Source organism: Geotrypetes seraphini, chromosome 12 (genome assembly GCF_902459505.1).
Source record: "Geotrypetes seraphini chromosome 12, aGeoSer1.1, whole genome shotgun sequence".
NCBI lineage: Eukaryota > Metazoa > Chordata > Amphibia > Gymnophiona > Dermophiidae > Geotrypetes > Geotrypetes seraphini.
Window position 1 is genome coordinate 86,610,120 of NC_047095.1, and position 12,671 is coordinate 86,622,790.

General features: G+C 42.2%; 1 protein-coding gene across 5 annotated transcripts in view; it reads right to left on the bottom strand.

Annotated features, from left to right (window-relative positions):
* Positions 1-12,671, bottom strand: part of BRINP2 (BMP/retinoic acid inducible neural specific 2) — a 160,054-nt gene that overhangs the window by 131,975 nt on the left and 15,408 nt on the right. For 2 of the 5 annotated variants that reach the window (XM_033915288.1, XM_033915287.1), the window contains exon 2: positions 7,757-7,813. The exons of the other annotated variants lie outside the window; for them this stretch is intronic. The gene's annotated coding sequence lies outside the window, so the exon portion shown is untranslated. The remainder of the gene's footprint in view (positions 1-7,756; positions 7,814-12,671) is intronic. 5 annotated transcript variants of the gene reach the window in all.

A 12,671-nucleotide genomic window follows, 5' to 3' on the forward strand; every position in this document is an offset into this window, starting at 1 on the left:
AGTCACTTATTTATGGGAATTTATTAACTGCCTTTATAAAACATTCACTCAAGGTGGTATAAATCAAGGATAGCACGAGAAACAATTTACAACTGTGTTAACAGCGTAATAGTAGTGAAGAGGCAAATTCTATGAGAGGCGCCTACAAATGGACACCTTACTACCGACATCTGCATTGGCTACCGATGGAGGCACGCGTAAAGTTTAAGTTCGCCTGTTTCTGCTTTAAAGTACTATATGGACTAGCCCCTAAATACATAACTGACCTTTTCTCCTTCTCAGCCAACAGACATAAGAGAAGTTCACATTCGATCTTCGTTTCCCCTCCAGTTAGAGGATGTAAACTCAAAAGACACCGTCAGCACCTTTTCTCACATCAGGCAGCATTTTGGGGTAAAGATCTAGAACAATTGCTTACGCCTACGACTTATGGGGAATTCAGGAAATGCCTAAAAACATATCTGTTCCTGAAATATCTAGACAGCTGACCCGTACAACTCTTTCTCCTCAATAACTGATCCCTTGAGCTGTTAATCACTAGCTTCCACCCTGTTAAGTTCAATCTATTTGTACCTTCTTTTAATCTTTGTAAACCGCATAGAACTTCACAGTCCTGCGGTATATAAACTGTTGTTATTATTATCATTATTAACTTGCCCCAACCACCAACTTTTACTAAGGCACAGGAGAGGTTTCTACCTCAGCGTGGAGTGCTAAATGCTCCAATGCTCATAGGAATTTATGAGCGCCAGAGCAGTGTTGGAGCATTTAGCGTTCCAGACTGAGGTAGAAACCTCTACTATGCATTAGTAAAAAAAAAAAAAAAAAAGGGGGGGGGGGAGTGTTAATTAATAAATTGGCATCAATTATGAGCTTTAACAAGCTTGTAATTCAAAAAATAAAAACTTAATAATGGGGTGACCGACATTTATCTTTATAGGCGCAATTCTACAAAAGATAAGCACCTATCCTGTGGCCCCCCCTAACAGCATCTAACTCCAAATTAGGTGTGTTTAGGGGCAGAGAAGGACTTACATTCCATTACATTTAAAGACTGCAAAACCTTCCAGATCAATGCGATTTACAGAAGCAAGAGACTGTACAAATCAGCGAATCACAAAATTTGTGACTCAGGGCTCCTTTTACGAAGGCGCGTTAGCGGTTTAGCGTGCGTAATAGCGCACGCTAAACTGCCGGCCGCGCAAGCCGCCACCGCCTCCTCTTGAGCAGGCAGTAGTTTTTCGGTTAGCGCGGAGGTTAGCACGTGATGAAAAGTCGCGTGTGCTAAAACCGCTAACGCGGCTTCGTAAAAGGAGACCTTAATCATTAATTTCCCCAAAATCTTACAAACAAAGATGTTTCCAGTAATTTTTGGAAGTGCAGATAGGAGCCTGAGGTAGAAAACAAGATACGTAACTCGGAATCCTGACTGGCTGCCTGGAATGCAATCGTTCGACGTAAAAATTTCTTGTATAGGCAGCCACGCACTGAAGGAAATGCAACCATCAAAGTATTTAGGCATGATTCTTTAAAAGACTTTGGTGCCTATAATGTAGGTCATTAAAACTCTGTAATAGGCGCCCAAGTTTGATTGATAAGCGATAGTCGCCTACATTATAGGCGCCTATCTTTTTAGACGCTATTTACAGAATTTTACCCCAAGATGACCAAATGGAAGCATAAAATACAATCAATGGGGTAAACCTGAAGGCAAAAAGGGGCCTGCCACTGCAGGCACCTAGCAAACGGGTGCCGGCCGCGTGCCAATCACCGATAGGCGCTGCGTATAGAATCAGGCATTCCAGCACCTAACAAGGTGCTGGATATATAGGCCAAGGTTTCACAAGCCTATATTTCCACCGCCTGGAATCTTTTGTGAATCACGGCCAGCATCACCTAGTGACACCAAAGGCCAGCACTGCCCTTAACCGTGCCTACTTCCGACCTTCAGCATCGCTAGGCACCAGCCGATGCCACAGACCCAGGCGCTAGTCAGGTAGACTGTGTAGTGGGGACATTTTTTAAACAAGTTTTTCATTGGGTTTTAATGGTGCGACCAATTATAACACGCCACTTAAAGCCAATTAAAGCAATTAAGTTATGCGGAAATCTGGTAACCCTACTCCAGCCTGTCTTTCTATATTCTTTTCAGCCTGTCTTTCTATATTCCTTCCAGAAACTGAACCACATTCCAGTTGCTGAAGTTGTGTTGGCGAGACTACTTTAAAACACCTGACAAAGAGGCACAGCATGGTTTATTTTCCTTCTTTAATGGTTCGTGATATACTTAAAATGTTAGTGTCAATAACTGTGGGACTGCTGGTGACAGATGAAGGGCTGAAAAAAGTATAATGAGCAATATACTTACTCCGCTGAAAACAGAATTAATTAAAACTACGTAAGACTATTTTTGTCTGCTGCATTTCAGTGGTATATTACAGCCTCCCTGTGCCTTCTTAATGTTAACAGTGCACTATACTTATGGATTTTATCTTTGAGAGAGGTAAATGTTATTATTGCAGTCGTAAATTTCTCTGTACCTCAAGTTAAAGATATTGCACATCTGTGCGATAATCTTTGTTAAAACAATCGGTCTGCATTCTGCAGCACTGACTCTGTAATGATGGCTGAAGTGGGGGGAGGGGTGGGAAGGAAAGGCAGGCAAGCTCGGGAGCCATAAATAATAGACACTGCAGTTGATTTGATAACAAAAAAATCTCAAGTTAAAGATCCAGAGTGCCACGGCATGGCAGCAGCAAAACAAAACAGGACAAGATTTATTTAGGATCAGGGTCTGTATCTGTCACATTTAAACGGTAAACTACTGAGCTTCCCAGAATGGTTTTAAATTAAAATCTTTGCTCGCTGGTAGGCAAGGAGAAATCTATTCTCACTTGCGGAAGAGAGATGCATTTTATTAGCCAGCTAGCCTTGCCTGAATACCGCGCTGACTAGTCATCCCCGCTTTCGGCTCACTCCAGCCCACTTGAGGGAGATTAATGTTACCATTCCCTTAGTGAATGTGTCACACTGGCAAATAGACTCATGGGTAACCAGCAATATATCAAATATTTTGGAGGTCTATGTTAGAAGCATCTGTCTGTGTAAATAGAGGAATTTACACATGTGGCTTTTTGGGGTGTGCAGCCCACACATTTCTATTTCATATTATTTCATATGTCATTTATGGGAACTTTCTTTTTTCTTTATCAATTTTTTTGTTATAGGAGCAATATCGTTGATGGTATGTGCCTTTTCGAAAAAGTGTACCCTATTTGCAAAGAGTCTATCCTCTTTCAGGAGCACGCGTGCTCTTTTTAAAAGATGGCAATCTCTTCCAATCAGTGGCATAGCGAGGGTGAGATGCTCCTGGGGTGGTGATGCCCCTCCCCTGCCCTCTTCTCTGCCCCCTTACTCCTTCCCGAACCCCCTGCCACTTGCACGCTTCCCTCCCCGTCCCTCTTTAATTTTTCTGGTGCGATCAGCGTCACGAACCTGCTCCCTGCGTCGCGTCTGCTCTCCCTATGATGTCATCTCCTAGGCAGGTGACCCAGAAGTGACATCAGAGAGAGCCGATGCTAATGCGGGCAGCAAGTTCGTGATGCTGCTCACGCTGGGAAAATTAAAGAGGTATGAGGGAAGGGGCAGCAGGGGAGGTCGGGAAGGAGCGGGGGACAGAGAGGAGGACGGATGCTGGCACCCCCACCACGACGGGGCCCGGGGCAGACTGCCCCCGCCTCCTTACTACACCACTGCTTCCAGTAGTGCAAGTATGTGCAAACACAATGTTATGTACATGCAGAGTGCTCTTTTTGTTTTGAAAGAGGGCACACTTTTCACAAATCTCCGGTGGCAGGATGGAGTGGGTATCCTTCCTGCCTTTTTTTTTTTGGTGGGGGGAGGGGGAGCTGAGGAGATGTTTGGGGGTGCCTAGCGCCTGCCATATCGCTGCCGAAGGGGGGGAGTCACATTGGCAGGAGGGAGTGGGCATCCCTTCTGCCATATCACTGCCGGGGGAGGGAATAGCAGGAGGGAATGGCCATCCCTCCTGCCATTTTTCGCTAGCGTGGAGAAGGGGTTCTTCCTGGTGTCACGTTTGTCAGATTGATGGGAAGGGCTGTCATCGACGGGGGGGGGCTTTTTTTTCTTTTAATGGGGCAGATATTGTGCATGTGTAACACACAGAGCATCTGTGCCTATTAAAAAAAAAAAAAAGTTTCCCGTCAATCAGACGGCAGAGTCGGGGATTACAGCGAACATCCGCGTAAATCATTTGCATTGAAACTTTTTAGAGCATCAATAGCTGTTTCTAAATAGGCCAAAAAATCGGATCGGTGCAGACCCACACAGTCTTACCAATCCTCTTAGTGCATCAGGTCCCCTGTGGGAAGAAAGGGTTTTGGCTCACTGGTTGAGCTGCTGCCTCTGCACCCAGAGATTGTGAGATCAAATCCTAGTGCTGCTTCTTGTGACCCTAGCCAAATCACTCACTCCTCCAAGTGCCCACCACTTTGAAATGCCAAAGCCACAAAAAGGTGGGATACAAGTCCCCATTCCCCATACTGTCCAGTTAAGGTAGGGTCAGTCCATGGGTGGAGCTTGGGCAGAGCTAATATTTAACTGGTTAGAGGTGATATTCAGACCACTAACTGGTTAAGTAAGTGGGTGTGGATAGGATACCCAAAAGGCTGTGCACTGGTTGGAATATTGGCTGGTAGGTGGTTACCTTTCTGCTGGTTTCTGTAACAGGATATTCAATGCTGGAGCCCAGACATGACAAACCAACAAAATTCACCAAGAAAATTCCACAGGAGAAACCAACACAAAGGACGAAGGCTGTGGAACCGATGATCTTGATACAAAAGTTTATTTAAAAGTCTTCACATTAAGGGTGCAGTTCAATAAAATAATCCAATAATACACAGTAAAAATATAGTGGTGTGGATCCGACACGGTTCGTGTTTCGGTCACAGCATATTAAGGGCTCCTTTTATGAAGGTGCGCTAGATTTTTCAGTGCACGCACCGAATTTGTGCGCACGCTAGCCGAAAAACTCAAGAGGAGGTGTAATGGCTAGCGCGCGGGGCATTTTAGCGCATGCTATTCCGCGCGTTAAGGCCCTAACGCACCTTCGTAAAAGGAGCCCTAAATTTTGTGGTTACATCAGATCGGACCCCAGAGGAAGGTTTTCTGTGACCGAAACACGGACCGTGTCAGATCCACACCATATTTTTACTATGTATTATTGGATTATATTATTGATCTGCACCCTTGATGTGAAGACTTTTAAATAAACTTTTGTATCAAGATCATCGGTTCCACGGCCTTCGTCCTTTGTGTTGGGGCCCAGGCATGGCCTGGCATTGAATATCTGGCCTCAATTATCCACAGCTTAAAAAGAGTAAGGAAAAGTGTAGTAAATTTGATATACTGTCTTTCTATGGTTCATTTATTGTATTATATGAAGATACTTTCTCTGACCCTAGAGAGCTCACAATCTAAATTTTGTACCTGGGGCAATGGAGGGTTAGGTGACTTACCCAGGGTCACAGGAAGCTGACCACCACAGGCTGAATATTACCCCCTTTTTTCCAGTCATTTTAGGCAGAAAATGACATGAAATATGACATTTCTTATGTCATTTCAAATAAATGCACATCCTTAGGAGATTCCATATACAACGCCATTTTGCTTCATAACGAGAGCGGAGCTGCCCAGTGAGTAACCGCATCAATGTTTTAAGAGTTATCTATGATATAGAATATATTTTACAATTTAAAATTTAACATTATGTCTTTGTAGATGTTGCAGCCAATGATTAGACCCCTGAAGAAGCCGACAGCAGGGCGAAACGGGTCCTATTGGGCACCATGAGTTAACTACAACGGAAGGCATTTTAAGATAAGTGCTGGTTTCAGTTATTATATTAGCACTTTATTTAAGTTTGTTGCACTATACATTAGCACTTTTTTCAAAAATTAAAAAAAACATAGAGCTCAATGAAAGATATCCTCTGACATAAGGAATTCCACCAGAAATTATAATTTAACCTACTCCAGTTTTTCCAATTATGCGTTATTTGTTGAATGACAACACCAGTCATTATGAGTAATAATTTGTTATTATTTGTAGAAATCTGACTATTTGCTCTCATTACCATACCAAATAGCACAATATCATATGACAAAGCCACTGGGTTGTCCAAAAAAACAATTTATTTGGTCTCAAATTGATTTCCAAAAATTCATAATAAATGGACAATAGAATAATAAATGATCTAAAGTCCCTGCTTCGAGATGACAGTGCCAACATTTATTAGACTTAGAGCTATCCAATTTTTGTAACCGAACAGGGGTCCATAATGTCATGTTTATAAAATGGAGAGAGTTATTGCAATACAGCGGGGATGTTTCGGGAAATTTCAAGATGTGTGGGAGCCATTAAAAAAGTATTGTACTAAGTAGATGTCATTGTTTCCCTTAAATTTACGAGTTCAATGGTAAGGGGGGGGTAATTTTATAATTACATATTGTATATGATATTTGATTACAGGATAGGAATGGGTGTGAAGGATGGGTGATAAGGGTATATTATTTGTATCATTGATGATTATTAAGTGATATATTTATTGTTAATTTGTTTGGACATATTGTCAAACTTATTGTAAGTCTGAAAATGAATAAAGAATTTTAAAAAAAGAAAGAAAGATATCCTCTGCCTGCATTAGCTGTCAAGAAAATCAAGTATGATTTAACCGTGCAGGTATCTGAGAGCTCTATTGTAAAGTGAATTAATATTGCAGATAACTATTCATACAAGTCCTTGATATATTGTTGGTCTATTTCAAATAAATGCACATCCTTAGTAGATTCCATATACAGTAAAACCTTGGATTGCAAGTAACTTGGTATGCATGTGTTTTGCAAGACAAGCAAAACATTTTATTAAATTTTAACTTGATATATAAGCAAGGTCTTGCAATACAAGTACATACAGTTTTTTGTATTAAAGTTTTTTGGGTTGTGGAGTTTCCATTATTTCTTATGGGGAAATTCGCTTGATATACGAGTGTTTTGGATTACAAGCATGTTTTTGGAAAAAATTATGCTCTCAAACCAAGGTTTTACTGTATATGTAAATGGCGATTTCAGAAAGCTGCTATTTAGACATGTAGAAAGTGGAGAGCTGCAGGGGAACGGTCTGCAGGGATCCTGAGTGGATGGAATGGTTCCTGCAAAGCTCCTGTGGGAGTGTACCTGTCTCAGGAGCCCTTCATTATTTCAGTGCATCCCCACTTGCTCTCTCCAAAAGGTCACGGGCAGTGGTTCCTACACACTGCCCACGGCTGATCCGGAAGCCTTCTCTCTGATGTCAAAGCTTCCAGGTCAGCTGCTACAGCGTGTAAGAACTACTGCTCGTGCAGGAGTGAGTGAGAAGAAATGCTGCATGGGGGTACGTTACTTCATTTAGGAAGGGAGAGCTTGGGAGACAATACAGATGGCTACAGTATGATGGCACTTTGGGGATGTGGTTCTTTTTTAAAATGTGCTTTGTAGTGTGTGCTTCATGGTTAAAGTAAAACCAAGTCAAAGCTTAATTATGAGAACACCTGGAAGGATTGGCTGTAGACAGGACTTAGCTTTGGAGTTCAGCCTGTGTAACACATATAATGCAGCACAGAGAGCCATTACATATGACTGCACAACAGGTTCCAGGGTTCAGACACCCCTCCAGGTCTGGCCTCTCTAGGGCTTACCTGGCAGTCATCAGGTTCTTCGTTGGAAATGAAGTTCTCTGCCAACAGTTTTTCCACCTTCGTAAAATAAAAACCAGCGGTCAGTCCATCAAAAGGGGGGGGGGGCTTCTTTATTTTCTTCCCTGACACCATCATGTCTGACATTGGCCTTGACCCTTGTTGTAGCTGGTGGGAATCATTCCCAGCTAAGGACCTCCTCCAGAGGTGGCAGGAACTCCCTTCCACCAAACGTGGCAGTCACTGACAGCATCTGTGGCTTAGGGACTTTGCTACTGCCTGCCAAGCTTAGTAAAAGGGAGTTTTGGCCACAGTCTTGGGGATCTTCATCAGGTAGAGTATTTATATTTTATATTTACATTAAAGGCACTGCAAAAAGACCCATTTACAAAGTATTCTTTCTAACTAATATTTGGAAAATTAATAAAGTGTATTTGCTTATTTTGAAATGTTAATTGGGAGGAATACATAGTTTATAAACGGGTCTTTGCCAGAGCCTCTAACCTACTTCAGTAGAATAATTAAATGAAATTACTTCTGAAGGTTATGGGTACGAATGGGGATGGAAGAGATTACTTGTGGGGACAGGTGAGGATGGAATGGATTTTAGTGGGGACACGCAGGGACAAGTTTTATTCCAGCAGGGACGGATGGGATGGGTTTGATTTCTGTCTCCGTGCAAGACTCTAGTAAAAAGCTGGGACAGAGATTTCAAAGGGACATGTTTTGTGCAGGCCAAAAAGGTATGCACAAAGGGCCAGATTCTGTATAGGGCCTACATTGGGCCCTAGTGATGCTTAACTTCAGAATTCATGCTCAACTTTTTTTTTAATCAGTTTAATTGGCATGGTAATTGATCACAGGACAACATTGGAAGAAACGAAAAAGCAATGCAAATTCTATGGCATTCAATAAATTTATTAGGTAGACTCAACACAATTCATGTTTTGGCCACTAGGCCTGCATCAGGAGCTTTGAGTGCAAACAAAGGGACGTTAAGTAGATGGAGAAAGTCAATCCCTATTGAAAATTCCTGTAGAATGTCAGTGCATCAAATTCAAAAGAGAAATCTTGCTGTCAAGTTTTGCTCAACCTTTTTTTTAATTGGTTGAATTGGCGTGGTAATTGACCATGCCAGTTTTCAGCCAATCAAAAAATAAATAAATAAATGACTAAATAAGAGTTTGGCGCTGAATTCTTAGGACACCTAGCAACGCCTAAGTGGAGGTGCTGTACGACGCCTAACAATAAATGCTCCAGCCATAAATGCTGGCAAATATACATTGTGAACTGAAGGAAACACACCAAAATGTTTTTTGTCGTGTCTAAGACTCTTATCACAGCACATATGGTGAAATCACTGTACGATCTCTGACACAGACTCTTTGTATCTTAATTGTTTTTAATTGGCATTTTGATAATAAACATTCACGGTGTCAGGTCAAAAGCGTGCCGGAACAAAGGCGCGCCTAGACAATTGAGCGCAGCGTGGAGGCGCGCGCTGCTCTAAATTACTGTTTTTAGGGCTCCGACAGGGGGCGTGGGGGAGAACCCCCCCACTTTACTTAATAGACATCGCGCCGTGTTGTGGGGGGTGGGGGGGTTGTAACCCCCCCAAGCCCCCCATAACGCTGGCGCGATGTCTATTAAGTAAACTTGGGGGGTTCCCCAACAAAAACCCCCGTCGGAGCCCCTAAAAACTGTAATTTTGTGCGGCGCGCACCTCCGCGCTGCGCTCAATTGTCGGTGCGCGCTTTTGTCTTTCGCGCCGTTGTCTATGAACCACATTCACACCAGAAGCTACCTGCATATCCAGGAATTTGTGTTCCACTCTTTGCGTTTTTGGATTTTCCACAGATCTCGGCCAATTCTTATGAAATTTACTGCATCGTGTACTGAATGAAGTTGATGTAGAATGTTGTAACTATTTATCACTGCACCACAACACTACCTTGTGAAAATGAATTGTTGCTATGGGATACGTGCAGAAGCAGACAGTTTGTAAACAGTCTCTGTATCAAAATGGTTTTCACTGCAGAAGACTGAATTCTGATAAAGAACTTGGTACTGCTAAAAGGTTACTGCAGTCGACGATTGTTGGGAGTTCCCACAGAAGGGTTGGAACAAAACCAGCCTTGATGTGCTGCTACGCAAGATCCGAGCAATGGCCACTGTGGATCATAAACCAGGTAGTGGATGACAGTACTCGATTCGCACGCATAAGCACACTGATATTGTACGCGATCTTGTACTGAACCAGGAGGATGTGCCAGAAACACACTGAACAACTCGTAAATAGCAAGAGAAACAGGAATAAGCCAGACAACTGTGGTTAGGATAATTCATGATGATCTGAAATTAAAGTGTCTTAAAAAAGTGTTGTGCCCAAGAGTTAACTTTGCACAACAAAGACAGACGCCTAAAACGGTGCAAGCAGTTTTTGATCAAATACCTGGAGAAAGCGTCAGCGTCATCTGGTTTACAGATGAAAAGATATTTACAGTAGCTCCACCAATTAACACACGGAATGATCGTCTGTACATGTCTTCAACAACCCTGAAACGTGATGTTAATGCCAAACACCTACTACAGATCTGCCCAACCATCAAACAATCAGTCATGGTCTCGGTCGCAGTCTTGAAACTGAAATTCACAAATCTGTTATTCATCAATCCTGGGATCAACAATGCATACTATCGGGATGTCCTCCTGACACAGAAACTGTTGCCAGTCAGGAGACTAAAGGGACAATGCCCCAGCACATCGAGCAAAGGACACTATAGAACTGCTACATCAGGAGACCCCATACATCATTGGTTCAGACCTCTGGCCTGCAATTTCTTCAGACCTAAGCCCAGTTGTCAGTGGTCAGTTACAGATGTGAAAGCTGGACACTACGGAAACAAGACAGAAAGAAGATTGACTCATTTGAGCTTTGGTGCTGGAGAAGGATTTTAGGCATGCCGTGGACCACCAGAAGAACTAACAAATCGATTCCGGAAGTGATCAAACCAGCTATGTCACTCAATGCCCAAATTATGACATTACGACTGTCTTATTTTGGTCACACCATCAGAAGAAAGAGATCACTGGAGAAGGACATCATGTTTGGGAAGATCGAAGGAACCAGGTGAAGAGGGCGATCTGCAATCAGATGGTTGAAAACAACCATGGGGATGACACTGGAGGCCCTTTCCAGACTAGCACAAAACCAATTCCTTTTTAGATACGGAATTCATCAAGTCGCTAGAACTCGAGCACGAGTCAATGGCACCTAACAACAACAAACCCAGTTGACTACCATACCTGGGGGATGATACAGGAACACGTCTACCAGACAGCGATATGTGGAACATTGCTGCATATCAAGCCTCCCATGGATTGTTACAGATGCAGGCTTTTCTAGATTATGACAGGGATAGGTATGCAAATGATAACCCGCAATTGGAAAAATTGCGACCGCCTCAACTTTCCATTTTGGTGGGCCAGTTTGTGTTTAGGTTACAAATACGAAAAGATGAATGCGGATATGTTGGGGCATAGCAAAATTTTTAAATTGGTTTGGAGCCCGTTGACACACTTTGTTACTTCAACATAGTTGTCTTTGTTTAAATTTTTTGTTTATTTTTATACATATCCAGGACGGGGTGGGTGGGGGAGATATCTTTCTGGTTTATTTCTTGATTAAATTGCTGGATGGGAGGGGAGGGATATTTTTCTTATGCATTGTTATTGATGGAATTTAAGTGCTTACATTGATTATTAATGTCTATATAATTCTTGGTACTTTGTATTAATTTTGAAAATTAATAAAGATTTAAAATTAAAACATACTTATGGGGACATAAGATCTCACTATGTATACTTTGAAGGAAAGGTTGGAGAGAGGAAATATGATAGAGACCTTTAAATACCTACATGGCATAAATGCACATGAGGTGAATCTCTATCAGTTAAAAGGCAACTCTGGAATAAGGGGGCATAGGATGAAGGTGAAAGGAGATAGATTCAGAAGTAACCTCAGAAAATACTTTTTTATGGAAAGTGTGGTGAATGCTTGGAACGGCCTCCCAGTGGATGTAGTGGAGATAAAAAGTGTACTTGAATTCAAGAAAGATTACATTACATTAGTGACTTTTATTCCGCCTCAACCTTGCAGTTCTAGGCGGATTACAAAAGAGTAAGCTGGACATTTCCAGGAGAATTACGGGATCAGGTACTAATTACAAAAAATTTACAAGAGCAGGGATAATTAGGTACAGCTTTAGTTTGTCTTGAAAAATTTCCTGAATAGCAGGGTCTTTATTTCCCTTTGGAGGATTTTGTAATCAGACGTTGTTATCAGTAAGTAGGAGAGGTGGTGGTCTAGTTTTGCTGCCTGAGTTGCTGGTAGACCATCGAAAGCTTGGAACAAGTATGTTGGATCTCTAAGGCAGAGGACGGGGATAGTAAATGGTATGGTTAGGCCATATGGTCTTTATCTGCCTTCATTTTTCTCAGTTTCTATCCCCTCTCTACACAAGCTCCATATTAACTGGAGGGGTATGTCTTGAGTTAAGCATTTAGTTCCCAATGTGATGGCAAATGAACGTTGCTTTTCTTCAGATTTACAGGGCATCTTCCTCAGCAAAACAGAAGTTAAAGGCATTATGATGATCACTCTCTCCTCAAAAATGGATTTCCTGTCCTATTAACCCTCTTTCTTCCTCCCCTCTTAAAGTCAATCAATTTGTACCTTTGCTTAATCTTTGTAAACCGCATAGAACTTCACGGTATTGCGGTATATAAGCTGTTATTATTATTATTATTTCTGGTGGAAGATATTTTATAGCAATTTTTTTACCAGTCCTCCTCTTGTAGCCTGCTCACTGGCACCTTCCCCCCCCCCCTCCCTTACACAGACCTTCTGACTATTTTT